At 30.9% G+C, this 15,272-nt stretch overlaps 1 protein-coding gene across 1 annotated transcript in view; it reads right to left on the reverse strand.

The window, feature by feature from the left end:
• LOC145324949 (lachesin-like) overlaps positions 1-5,868 on the reverse strand; it is a 139,474-nt gene extending 133,606 nt beyond the window's left edge. Inside the window, exon 1 of the mRNA XM_080167709.1 lies at positions 5,776-5,868. The gene's annotated coding sequence lies outside the window, so the exon portion shown is untranslated. The remainder of the gene's footprint in view (positions 1-5,775) is intronic.
• Positions 5,869-15,272: the final 9,404 nt, after the last annotated feature.

Genomic DNA, 15,272 nt, shown 5'->3' on the forward strand with positions numbered 1-15,272 from the left:
TTCGTGAATTTCATTTTGGGAGGTGGGGGGAGACATAAGGAGGAAATAGGGAAGGAAGAACATATGAAGTGGGATGGATTTATAATAATAGTATAGTTTTTTTACAAAAACTTAATTTTGATGTAAATTGTTAAAAGAATATCGCTATATGCAACTTCAAAGATTGGAAGTAAAAATAGATAAGGTAGTAAAAATAGTATGATTCAAGTAAAAAAAGTATTATTCACTATTCACGAAACCTCCAAATCTCAAAAAAGACGACATTATAAAAAAATCACGGAGGTTTCGTGAATTTCATTTTGGGAGGTGGGGGGAGACATAAGGAGGAAATAGGGAAGGAAGAACATATGAAGTGGGATGGATTTATAATAATAGTATAGTAAGAAAAACACGGAGGTTTGGTGATTTTTTTCTCAATAAACCTCCCTACCAATGCAACTTTTAATATACAAAAAATGTTTTATTATTATAAATTGCATCATTTCTTTTATAAAAAATAACTCATGATTTGTGAGAAAATTAAGTTTTGTTAAAAAAAACTATACTATTATGGATGATAGCTACAATCTTTTAAGTTACTTGCCGGGATTTGAACTTGAATTCTTAGATAAGTTACGTAAAAATTAACCACAAGACCACAGCAGATCAGTCATTATAAGGTGATTTTTATATCAATATGGCAAAAAAAGACAACATAATCATTTTCATAAACATTTCTCTCTCTAATCAAAAAATATTAGCTTAAATGGTATTAAACTCGAAACCTTCCAACTAGCATGATAACCTCTATGGAAAAGAAGAATAGGTATAAAACAGTAAAATTTAAGTCAAGCGTACATTACCCCTTTCTCTCTCTCTCTCTCAAATTGTAAAAATATATATACATGTGGATTTGAACTCGCAACCTTCTTAACTCAAGAATTGTACTATAACCACTACACCAAAGAAGACATGAATTTACAATGCAAAATTTAACTATTCTGTACAATACCTCTTCTGTTCCGTTCCTATCTCTCTCTCACTCTCTCTCTCTCTCACTCTCTCTCTCTCTCTCTCTCTCTCTCTAATTAAAACTAGCCGATGCGCCCCTAACATCTATGGGATCCGTATTCAAAGTTATATGGAAGGGCAGAAAAATACCTTAAAACCATACCCAGACTTTATTTTATAAAAAGAAAACAGCCTAAAACCATCTCATGACTTATAAGAAGCTTCACTGTAAAGGAGAGCCATATCGGTTCAGCAGTCAGTGAGATCCTTTGCTACAGACAATAACTCTTACTACTTTATATTATAGGCTACGCCCCCAGGATTTTATCTCGGTTTTTTCTGATTCAATTTCAAAAACGTTAAACACTACACTATTGAATATAGGTTATGTATAGTCAAATTTAAGTCTTGCGTACATTACGCCCCCCCCCCCTCTCTCCCTCTCTTTCTCTCTCTCTTGCTATCTTTCTCTCTCTCTCATTCTTCCTCTTTCTCTCTCTCTCTCTCTCTCTCTTTCCGTAAACAATTAGAACTATTTTTTAATTTACACTCTGTTTTATCCTTTTGTTTACTATTCAATTTTGAGAAGAAAAAAATGTACTTTAATAGCATCATAGTAGTTAGGATTGAACCTCAATCATTAAAACCCTAAAGATCACTGCTAACCACTAAGCTTAATAAGAAATGTATTTTCTTATTTAAAAAACTGGACAAACTCTCCACCCCCCTTAAAATATTTTTGATTCATAAATGAATTAATCGATTCGTGAAATTGAAATGTAATAAAGAAAGATTAATTTGTTGTCAACGGAATTTTGGATAAAAAATGTGTAACTTACCAAGACTAGAACCTGGATTTTAAGGATGACAAACCACCCACCCAAGAGAAATCGTTCTGGAAAAAAATTACCCCCCCCCCCCCCCCTCCACACAACAATATCTTTCTTTCTCTTTCTCTCTCTATACAGATAAAAATATTTTTTAAATACCCGAAGAGGTTTCGATCTTAGGTGCTTCAGACTGCTTGGATAAAATATTAACAATAAAATTTATCCACTGAGCTAAAGAGGAAAGCTTTAATGATCAGTTAATTTAAACAATTAGTATAAAGTATTCTTTAAAATATTTAGGGCCATGGAAGTCGGTTCGAGGCTTGGCGATAATTTTTTTTTTAATTACCTTTTTAAATATATTAAGGGACTTCAAAATTAGTTTTATTTTATTAATTACTGATATTGTTTACAATGTCATAAAAAGAAATATTCTTTAGAATATTTAGGGCCAAGGAAGTCGGTTCGAGGCTTGGCAACATTTTTTTTAAATTGCTTTTTTAAAGATTTTAAGTGACTTTTCAAAATAAGTTTTAGTTTTATTTTATTTATTTAATAAAAAATTAAATTTTTTTTAAAGGAAATAAAATATGTTTATTCTAACAACAATAATTGAACCACTGATCTTCGTACCCCATTCTCTCATATCATACCACTACGCTATGAAAGAATAGCTATAAGATGCAATACCAATAATGTATTATAAAAAAAGGAAACAATAATTTTCACTAATTTATCTAAACCTGGATGGTACATCCAGGCATTTCTAGTGGTGAAATATAGCCTTCGAAAATTTTTAAATATACGAGGGAAAGAATAGGTTAGACATTTACATTTTTGTAATTAGTATTTTCCATACACTTTCAGTAAATACAGCATCTACGCAGTCTGATCTTACCTTAGACATAGTTATTCTCGTTTTTTGTGCACAATATTTTTTATATAAACCAAATGTCTTATTAGTTACATTATACATTATTACATTTATGAACAAAAGAATCCTTAAATTCTTCTAATAATAAAAACTATAAAACAAGAGCACATTTTATAAAACTTTGGACTAATGGAAGGTGTTATACTTGTTTTATATTCTATCTGATGCAGGCACCTAAAAACGGTGTGCAATCACTCCCGCCATAAATATTTTCAACATAGCATTATTGAAAATCTGCCCCCTTCTATTTGTTTTTCATTTATTATAAAAAGACCCCTATTAATTATTTACTATTGTGTCTTTTCTACTTATTGTATGCTGTTACTTTTAGCGATTATGAAGCCCTATGTGTATAAAATACTATGCGCAAGTTGATGCACACCTCTACAAACTTTTGTAGTAAAAATACCTGATTGGTAATGAAATGCAGAATGAAAAAAATACCACTACTGCAAAAATATATATGCATTCATTTACGCATATTCGCATGGAAAGGACAATCTCGTTTTGAAAAAGGTGTATTTGAATATGTCAGCTTTGTGTATTAAATGACTTGGCTAACCGCTGAACATTTATGTTTTCCTATGCAGGAAAGGTTTATAACCATTTTAAGGGAGAATACCTAACCTACTCCAAAAAAATGGCCGATTTGTTTGTAGCAAAAAAAAGATTATGTAATGCTTGAAGTAAAGGGAAAATAGATGTTTATATTGAAAAATTTGCGATTCTAATGGTTTGATGCCATGAAACTTGTGTGGAAGTGTATGGAAACCCTGCAAAAAAAGGCCTGTTCTAGCTTTTATGCGAAATAAATCTTTTGCTCGATACAAGAACGAGTATTGTCAATAGTAGCAACATTTTGATGTAATATTTAGTCATTTTATTTATATGACTATGCAATCTTCTTATTGTTGTTATTTAAACCGACGCCAAAAAGGCTATAATATTACATGAATAAAATTATTTATTCAACGTTTGTTTTTTATCCCACAAACCAACATTAAGACAATTAAATTACGCGTCCTTTCTATTATATTTTTAAATAAAATGTTTGGAGGTTTAACCCTTTGAAGCTCTTTATCATTTGCAAACCTCAAATCAAACCAAAAAAACCCACAATTAAAATTGCTTTGCTATATTTGGGCTTAAGTATAATCCGTCAAATTGCCAACTGTTTTGAATACAAACACCAATTTTGCCAAAAGGCAAATACATTGCATGAAGAAAATTGAACATTTATGCAGCGTCTAGTCTTAAATCTATTGAACTAAATATTTATACAAAATGATCCTTACAATAAATAGTACTAAATGTACTAAAAGAAGGAAATATAGAATGCATATCAAAACTTAGAACGGGAAAAATACATTTAAATTTGTTGAAATAAGTTGAATTAAAAACAACTTTCAGGACATTTTATGAAAGAATTCAAGTCCGTTGTGCATTGTGATGCATGCTTTTTAGGTGGTTGAAACCAAGAAAGAGGAACAAGAGTACCAAAAACAATTCAAATTCAAAACCAGTGAAGTTTTTAATTCAAAAGCTGAAATACTTTTAGAGGTAAGGGGATAAGCTTATATCTTGATTCTTTAAACTGTTTAAAGTTTTTTACCATAAATATTTACCTAGGGGCTATACTATTAATCACAAGAATGGGGTGGGGGGTCATTTATCTATTGTCTTATCCCTTAAGATCCCTGTATTTTCTAATTCCTTTTCAAAACCATTATACCTCTCATTGTCTGATGTACAGGCAAGGCATAGTACAATATGCTATTCATGTAAAGCTTACCAAATTTTATTTTGCACTTGCGTGCACGGGAAGGGAATAAATCTTCTAGAAGAAAATGATAAAAGTTATTAGAGAAATTCCTCTTTTATTATATTAAATTGAAATATTTTATCTTTACCTAACTAAGAAATTTATGCCATACCCATGTAGGTGACCCTAACCTTAAGGGGCTACCCTTTACCAAATACAACCTAACCTAACTTATTAAAAATTAACATTAGCAAAAAAGCTCACCCATCTTATTTCAAAACATGGGGAGGATAGGTATTTTCTGTTCTCAACTAGGCCATTGCATTGGGCGAAACCAATGAATATTCTTTAAATTTTCATGTACCTAAATATTTTGGGGAATATTTATGACCACCTAAATGTGTGTGTGTATGTGTGAAAGTTGTTGATGTTGTTATGCCTTTTTCCTTTTTACAACATCCTGCGATATTTCTAGCTTTAGAAGCAAAGCTTTTCCTTAATCATTGAAAATCAATACCAAGCATGTATACAGTAAGCTTTTCTATAGATTTCACGAACAAGTAAATGCTCTAAATTGTTTCGGCTTTTATACAATATTAAGGCAGTTTCATAAGATATGAGCTACCACTTATTTATACCTAATTTTTAGTAGTTATAAATTACTTAACAAATCATTGATATTTAATGTATAACAGTATACTACATTGCAATGGAAAAATTTATCCTTGTTTTCTTTACACTTTGGCTAAATAGTATTTTTGTAGAAGTGTGCTAGTTTTACTTGAAGTGCAGCTCTACCATAATTCACTTTTTATTATTAAATCTTTCTTTAAAATAGGTCAACAATTCATTTCTTCAATCTATAAATATGTCTTTAAAAACAGGGATAAAAACATAAAAGCAGTCCAAAATATAGTCTAAACAAAAATATGACTAATTACTATTCAAGAGGTAATTTAAAAGATCCTACGTTCATAACTCATGTCTTAATATTAAAGTAAAAGAATAGAGGGTGCAGATACTAAATGTAACTCTACACACGGGGCGAGGATCTTGTCCCGATTTTGCATTGGGTCTTTGAAATCAGCTAATATCGTCGGAAATATAAGAACAGCCGAGTCTCTGGATTATACTTCTACATATATACTTATACATTTATTTTCTTACTGAATTAGGAATTCTACAAAAGAAGTATTTATCGTTATATACAAATAGGTGTCAAAATGTAGTAAAAACATGTTTTAAAATGACTTACTAACCTTCCAATAATGATTATGAATATTATTATATCTCAAATGAAACCAAACATTATACACCTTGAAATTCGCTACTGCACATATTTATTTCTGTCTGAAAATAAAATGAAAATATTAGTCTAGCCAAAAGTAGCTAAAGGAAGTTATACAGAGAATTTTATCCCAAAAAATGATTTAAAATCAGAATTTCTTACATTTTTCAAAGCGCTGCTACTCCATACGTCACAACTTCACAGTAATGACATATAGAAACCTTGAATTAATCTCTATTTTTAAAAATTGTTAAAACAAAAATATTTCAAATCATTGGAATTTTACATTTTAGATATTATGGAAATTACAGCACAAACAGAATAATTTTTCGCTTTTCAACCTCTTTTCAATTAAATCTGTTAAACCGTTAAGTTTTCTGGGGATGTATTACAATTTGCTTTTTTAGAAAAACTGTCTTTGGTCCTGAATGAGGCTAGTGTAGAGCAAGGGAAATGGTCTGTATTTATAAAGAGATTTACACCATATTTTACCCAACATAAAAAGACAGGGCTCGCCAGCTGGCCGTCTTAAAAGCTTGCAGCTGCAAGTGTTTTTGCGGTTGTTTTATTTTAATCAGCTGTCTGCTGGCATAAGGACTAAGATTTATGAAAAAGTGGCTGTCCGTGTCCACGTCTACTAAAACGGCTGCCGAGCCTTAATAAAAAGTATACGATTTGCTACAATACGTAATGTCTATATGAGGGGTGATTATTGAAGAATATTTCTTATTTTATTTGTCTTTTTATCGCCTTACAGAATTTATATTGCAAAAGCGTAGCTTTTCTGTAAGTTACGATAAACTTCAGTTTTCTACAATTATGCCAATTATTTCTTTAAATAGTAACTTTGGCAAAGACAAGTACATAATAATAATAGATAATACTTAAAATTACTAAAAATAATCAATATCTTATTTTGCAAAATATCAAATTATTACTTAGCTTATAGATAATCTTAATTTCTAAGGAACACAAAATGAGGAAATTAGAAATAAATTGATTCTTGTATTGAACAGTGATGTACAATTTACCAGAATATATAATGTTATTCAATAAGTACAAGCTACTAGAGGACCTATAAAAAGCTTCACTGTAAATGTGAAAAATACCAGTTCAGTGGTAAGCAAGAAACTTTAGTATAAATAAACACACAGACAAACAGATATCCTATGTATAATGTATTTCTTTCCTAATTGAATAAACTTAAATCTATATAAATAAATGACCAAATATAAAGTATTCAGTTTTTTTGACTGAATCTTAAGATTTCAATAACTACTAAACTAAGTTTTCTTTTTAAAAGCTATTATATTTTTAGATTTAAGCCATTTAATGGTTTTATTACACCTTAAAATACATACCCTAATATATTTGGGGCGCAGCCACTAGTACACTTGATGTTGATATACCAAAATCAGTAATTAAAACGCCCAAAAAAAAAACATTTACACAACCGTAATTAGAGAAAGAAAAGGCATGCACTTAAATATGTATCTAAGAAAATTCCGGTGGATACTTTATGATTCATGGTGGACAAATTGATACAAAAAGGTTGAGCTGAGGACAAACCTGGTTAAGTGAATTAGCCAGAGTTTCCCCTCACTCATTTGTTGTGACTTCAGTTACGGACTTGAAACATAACGTATTATAAACATCATCAACTGCTTTGCTTAAGTCTAATTAATCAATTATTTCAAGGATCTGAATGATAAGGACAATGAGCAATAAATAGATGTAAATAATAAGAAATTTAACATTTTTGAAAGTTTATACAAATTTAGTTTGAAGCAATTAATCAAAAAGCTAAAGTTTTTGATACAATCAACATGAGACCATATTTTTAAAACTTTGAATACCAATTCCTAATTAATTAATTAAATTTCATAATACAAAAACATTAATCAATTTAGCAATTTTTGGTAAGTTTTCTATTATTTTATTTTAAAAATAAATAAGCTTTGGCTCTAAACCCATCAATACAATTAAATTAAGGTGAACTTAAAATAATACATTGAATTTCTCTCTCCTGTTTATTGTACCTGACTGCATAAGTATTTGAGCTAGCCCTGAGCACAACTATTAATTCAGAACATGACAACCTGATAAATTATGCTTCTTCAACAGAATCAGATATTTTGCAACATTTGTTAAGACTCTGCATGTGTGAGTGTGTGTGTGTGTGTTTGTGGTTGTTTGTGGGCTTCACAGCAATAAAAATTAGCCAATAAGAATAACCCTGGAAGGTTTAGACATACAATAAATTATTATATTAATATAAATTACCTTCGTTGACCTTAATTCTAATTTTGCATTTTCACAAAAGCAGTAATGAATGGATTATTGCATTAATAGAAATTGAGTTCATTGAGTACCAACATAAATGCCAAATTTGGTAAGAATATTATCTAAAATAGCAACCTAATTAGATAAATGCCCAAAAAAATCCATAGAATAATTTCCAATAATAAAAAATATTTTGATTAGAAGATACATTTATGGATATCAAAGGATTATCAATTTGAATTTAAGACTAAATTATTCCCCCTTAATCAAGAAACTAAACCCTAGAAAGAAAATTTTAAATTGGATTATACTCACTTAAAATGAATTCCCTATTTCCTAAAATTAAAAATGTCTAAAAGTTTTCACATAGTATTATAGTTAGAAGTAAGTAAGTTAGTTTTTCAATAGTAATCAATCTATGGCAACAATCAAATATTTGATCAAATGTAAGCAAGAATATAATAAAATTATTCTTTATGTATCAGGGTAAATAATGAATTACCAAATCCAACATTTCAGAAAATGCAAATAATGATTCCAAAATAATTCCATTTCTATTTATTTCTTGTTCCAAGTTTATTTTGACTGGGCAGGGAGAGAGAGAGAGAGAGACAGAGAGAGAGAGAGGGAGAGAGAGAGAGAGAGAGAGAGAGAGAGAGAGAAAGAGAGAGAGAGAGAGAGAGAGAGAGAGAGAGAGAGAGAGAGAGAGAGTGAGAGATAGAGAGAGAGAGAGAGAGAGGGAGAGAGTGCATGCATTGGCCAGGCAAGTTTATACTTCCACTTCCTCACTGTCAAAATTGTGCAAAGCTTGAGAAAAAAGGCTTAGCATAAAATGAAGTTTAAAGGACACTCAACAACTTCAAGTTTAAATTGCATTTCAATAAGCCAATAATCATTTGGCAGATAAATAACAGAAAATAAAATAGGTCAAACTAGGATTTATATAATTCATAGTTATCTACTAAAAATGCTTCTTTTAGCTGAAAATTTATTAGCAAAGTCGAAACTTATAAAATGACTCTGTTTGTTCTGTTTCATAAAAGTAAACTATATCTTGTATCTTTGTTATTAGCTAATTATTTCTTTTAATCTTTTAACTATTATTGATGATAAGTTTTTATATAGAATATTAAACAGAATAAATGGTTATGAGGCCAATTCTGCCCTGATTAGCCTGATAAAAGGACAAAAAACTCAGTATGTCCTTTAAGATGTAGAAAGACAAGATGGGTGTGTGTGTGTGTGTGTGAAAGTGTGTGGGAATTATAAATTCAAGGAAAACACAACTGAAGAATAAACATGATGACATGTACAATATTTATACAAGGATGACAACATCCAAAAGCATAGCTCAAGTTATATAAATAAGTAAAGAAGCTTACCAGTTTTCATAGATAAAATTGTCATAGAGTTGATGTATTAAGAAAAATTTAACGAAACTGTCTATAACAACCAATACTAAATTAGTGTATCCCTTCAAAATTTAAAAGATAATACAAAATTAACTTATTTTTATGAGAAAAAAAAGATGGGGTTTAATTAAGTATAAATATATTCTATGCATAAAGCTCAATTTCCGTATTGTTGTTATTTAATAAGTAAAGGAAATCACTGCTTAATGTGGATATACAAATAATCTACATAAATTTACCAAGGGGAATATCAACAAAATACGAAATACATTTTGAGACAAGAAAACTAGAATAGTTATTTCTCGCATCGTATTATAAACGGCTTTCCGCGGATATAGAATGTACAATTATAAGATTAAAACCAGTTTTTTTAGCCGTGGTGCCGAAGGCAAGGGCTAAAAAAAACTGGTTTTAATCTTATGATTGTACATTTTTATATTCGTAGAAAGCTGGATATAATACGATGCTAGACATAGTTTTTTCGTATGGATGAGAACCGGTTCCTATCCACCGGATTCGAATGAATACGAGAAAAAGAATTACCTTATAGAAATCTTTTAAATATATGTATTACTTTTTCATCAATAATTTAAATGTTCAGTTTCATTTGCAATTAGAGGAGATGATAATAACTGGGAAAAAATAGGTTTGTTTATTTTATCAAAATGTAAAATTTAGATTATAATAAAGTGATAATTATGTGGATGCACAGCTAGGATATTAAAATATGCATAATTTGGTACACCAAACTTGTATTTAGGTGTGTTATACCAGTGTGTGTCACATGTGTGTAAGTGTGTGCGAGTATTTGTGTGTGTATGTGTGTGAGTATGTATATTGTGTGTAAAACTGTGAAATGTAATGTGAACTAAATTTTCCTAAATACCTAACTATGCTATCGGCGTAAATTAGGGATGTGCCAATAGAATAATAATTAATTTGAGATGAATCAAATAATTCTTACATGTTTACAGGAAAAGCGAGAGGGGGAAGGGTCGAGAGAATAAGCTATATGTAACTCTGCTTACAGGTTGGGTACCCTGTCCCGATTTTTTATTCGGTCCTTGAAATCAGATAATAGCGTCGGAAATATAAACAAAAGTACAGATAGCAATTTGATAGCGGATGAGCAGACCTCTTGGGCCAGGATTAATGCATCTATACTTATACATTTATTGGGACGATATAAGTCTGATACATTACAAATCTTGTTTGCCCAAAAGTTTACCAGCTACCGAAGACATGAGAATAAAATTAAAGTTTTAGTATAGTCACAAGATTTATGTTTTAACATAAGTTTTCAATTGGTATAGATGAACAGTTGACATTAAATCGAAAATTTAAATTTTATGTTTTTAGAAAATGAAACGTGACTTAAATACAATCACAGATAAACACAAACAAACTTTTTTGAATCAAAGGCCCTGTGGTTCATAACGTATAAACGTTGTTTTTAACGGATTGAAAAAAATAAAATTTGTTAGCCCATATTTTTAAAAGTCATAAAAATAGAAGCTAACTTTTAGCATGTCAAACTATTTATCATTTTATATATAAAAAAGTGTCTACAGCAAGATTTTAGTTCCCATAGTTCAATACCAACGACGCCATTCTATAAAATGTACACTGGATTTAGGAATAAACATTTGTTTAAAATTTGAAGAAAAAAATTCTTAAGTCAAATTGAGAATGATCTTAAACTTGTTTTCTTGAATGTAAATATTTAACCCTAAGGATCAAATATCTTTATGAAATAAATGAAATTTCTATATGAACATTTCTAACCATTACAATTGAGGATGTTTATCTAAAAATGGTATAACAGAGTTTTAAGCAATAGCTAAGCCATATCCTTATACTAAAGTAACAGGATGTCTGTGTGTCTGTCTGTGTGTCTGTGTGTCTGTACCGAAGGATCTCGCTAACCGCTGAACCGATCGGGTTCTCCTTAACAGGGTAGCTTCTCATAAGTCCCGGGAAGGTTTATAACTATTTTGGGGGAGGGTACCACCACCCTCCCAAGAGAAATGACAAAAAAAATCATAAAATTTTCAAATTTAGAGGAGACTTCAACGTCAAATAAGGTGGTATCGTACATAAAAAATTAACTTTAACAAACAACAACATTTAAAGTGCCACTAGAGGCCTCTAGGGGCGTAGCCGCTAGTATGTTATATAGTACAGTATGTAATACGATGCTATACATGATTTTCAGTGTGGCTAAAAACTGGTTTCGAAGTCATACTGGAAAATAATTTCTAGACCCCTGAAAACACACACACACACACACAGGGATAAATGCAGTTTACTGAAAGTTTGACAATCCTGTAAAAAGTATAAAATCCTGATTTAGGACGGGGATATTATCACCAACTTTACCAAGGTATTTTAATGGCCGGTAGGTAATTTAGAATCATATAGTAAAGGTGCTACAGGTATGAATGCTAATTTGTACCTCGTAAACGGCTGAACATATATATTTACAATCTCAATAGGAGATGAGAGTAAGCTTACTCATCTAACTCTAAAGGATCTAAAGAGATAACACAATGGCCGATAAATTGATGTACATCCCCAATGACGATACGCAAAATTACACCTTCTGTGTAAGTAGTGATTTAAAAGTGCAAGACCTCAACTTAATGAACCAACTTATTGAATTGAATAAAAGTCCCCAGAGTTGTTAAGGCAACGAATACTAAAATGTTCCTATAAAAGTATGGGGACTGGTGTAATAAATAGCCCATTATCCAATCCCTCCCTTAATCCAACTGCTCTTTTAAAAGGACTCTCCACAGAAAAATCAACTTTGGATTTTTGAAAATCTAACCTGAAACTATTATTCTCTGTTCAATTTTAGGCATTTTTTGTTTTTGTGGCATCGCGATCGAAGCCCTTTGAAAATTTTGTCCGCCGCCTATTTGTACTGCCGCTATAACAATATATACTACACTTTCCTCCACTCAATATGTGTTCGCCGCTAAAGAACATTTGCTCCATTGCAACCGGCCGCTCTACGATTTATCCTCTTCCTTGACTGGACAATCCTGCCGCCTCCATTTTGTGTTCGCCTCCGCCAAATATAACCATCTTTTGCTGCAGTTGCCGCATTCATCGCCCTTCTCCGCCGCTACTCCGCTATACATTGCGTACGTAGCTTTACACAACACCCCCAGCCTCCATTTAATTTCTGAACAAGGGAGAGAGGAGCATGTATTAAAAAGCGACGTACAGCGGAGTAGCGGCGGAGAAGGGCGATGAATGCGGCAACGGCGGCAAAAATAGAAGCTAAAAATCACTAAAGCAGCACAAATTAAATGGCGGGAGGATTCACTTAAAGGAGGTAAAAAATTTCAAAGGGCTTCGATCGCGATGCCACAAAAACAAAAAATGCCTAAAATTGAACAGAGAATAATAATTTCAGGTTAGATTTTCAAAAATCTAAAGTTGATTTTTCTGTGGAGAGTCCTTTTAAAGGACTAGGAATGCATGCAATTGAAAAATTAATTATAAATAATAAATGTATAATATTCCATTAAAATTTAAAATCAATTATATTTGTCTGATATTCTTTTATTTTGGGACATTTTCTTAATATTTTATGCAGTTATGTAATTGTTAATACGTAAGTGTAGATAACAAGTTTTAAAATTAATCAATATAACAATTAGAAAAATTTATCCCATAGCAACCATAATAATCCATTGCTTCAAAAGAATTATTCAAATTAGAGAAAATATTGCAATGCCTTAAATCTACTTCCAACATAGCATATATTTTAAAGGACTTAAGCTAAAATAAGATAGTTTGATGCTAGGCTGCCGCTAATTTGTATGACTACATCAAACATTATTTAAAATTGGTGACTTATTTTTTATCTGCCGATCAATGAAAAATTATTTTAAAAAACGTATAAACGAAAAAATAGGTATGTTCCGGCTTTAGCTTTAACTGTAACTGATGTTAATAACGATCATTATTAGCTTTTTTAGGCTTCAGTTGGCATTTTTTTTATTTGGTGAGTATTGGAGTCTATTAAGCGCAGTCTGTATAAGCAAATGAACGTGGCGCGGCTGCCGAGCCCTAAATAATTTGCATATCTTTGTTTTGGTTTAACATATTCATGCAGTAAAATGCATAGGAGTCTTACAAACTCAGATTTGTTGCTTTTTTATTTAGGGGGAAATTACAAGGACAAATACGTCAAACTGCAGCGAAGCTTTAAGAAACAATAAGTATAATTAACATTGTTTATATAATTTTATTGTTTACAGTTGTCCGCGGATAATAAAATAATTTTTTTTGTTGGAATACTATCTATATAACGATACAATCAGGGATATAAAGAGAAAAGACAATTGCCGATAAATTGATGTACATCCCCAAAGATGACAAACGAAATTACCCCATCTATAGATTAAATTAATGGTTGAAACGTTTTAACACTCCACTTTATGAATCAACCAATTAAAATTTAGTAAATGTCTCCAAAGTTATTAAGCCAACGAATAAGAAAACAATATTCTAAAACTATAGGGACTAGTGCAATAAACCGCCCACTGTCCTCTCTCTCTCTGCGATACAATACTTGATTTTTCAGTATGGATCAGAACGGTTTTAACAATCGGAATTAATGTCATACTAGATTGTAAGTAAAACAATGGACTAGCATAAAATAAATATGTGAAAAAGAAAACTAATATAGACAGACAAAGAAGAAATTTAGACTGATAGTCAGACAAAAATATATAAATTATACTCGATAAAAGGGGGGTTATAATGAGAGATTGTTTCACTGACAAACTAAATGATAAAGTATGAATTGAGGGAAGGTATTAAACTAAAAGAAAAGGCTGTAAATATTGTATTAATATAGGAAATTGAAAAATTATCTCTCTATAGTTCTAGGGAAGGTTATTTCATCTAGAGAAAGATAAAAACCACATTCCCTGGAGAAATCTACTTTCAAAAAAACATTTACCGCTTCACCCTCCCCCCATTTAAAACCCTCTTTTTTCAGATGATAATACAGTTTTAAACAATATCAAGAAAAATATGAAAAAATAGAGAAAATAAAAAAGAAGTAAATGTAATATGTACTAAGTGTGTGTTTGGGAAATACTTGAATCGGATAAAGTATTAAACACGGTTCGGCAGTCGCAGCCGCTCGTATAAATTTTCAAATAAGCTGCTAAAAATTGGTTAACCGCATTTTTTCAAATTATATTTTGAATTCACAATTTATATTACCCCCTCCATGAAAACGTTATGCCATTGGCACCCAAAAGCTTTTTCTGGGGTGGAAGTAGTAACCCCCGCATGTTAAAACATTTAAAACCCTTAAAAAAAAACTTTAAAAGCTATAGACTTTTACAAATCAGGTAATTTTTTTACATCCAGAATGTTGGTTGATTGTCCTTGGCAGCAGCTATACTCTTTTCAGCCGCAGCAGTACTCATTATCAATCCGCTAAAATTCAGCCGCATAAAAGCTTTTCTTATCAAACTACAGGGAATCTAGACTTTAAATACAGGGATTTAAAGGGAACACACTATGACTGAAAAATTAATATATATCCAATGATTATACACCAAATTAACCCTTTTGTAGATTAAAATAAGTGTTAACGTTTGGACACTCAACTTAATGAGGAAACCAATCATAACTTATTAAAGTCCCCAAAGTTGTGTAGCATATGAATAGGAAAACGTTTTTATAAAACTTTGGGGGCTAGTGTAATGAACAGTCCAATATCCCCTCTCTCACTGCTTTG

This window comes from Acartia tonsa, chromosome 7 (genome assembly GCF_053477335.1).
Source record: "Acartia tonsa isolate MP-2025a chromosome 7, ASM5347733v1, whole genome shotgun sequence".
In the NCBI taxonomy this organism is placed as follows: Eukaryota; Metazoa; Arthropoda; class Copepoda; order Calanoida; family Acartiidae; genus Acartia; species Acartia tonsa.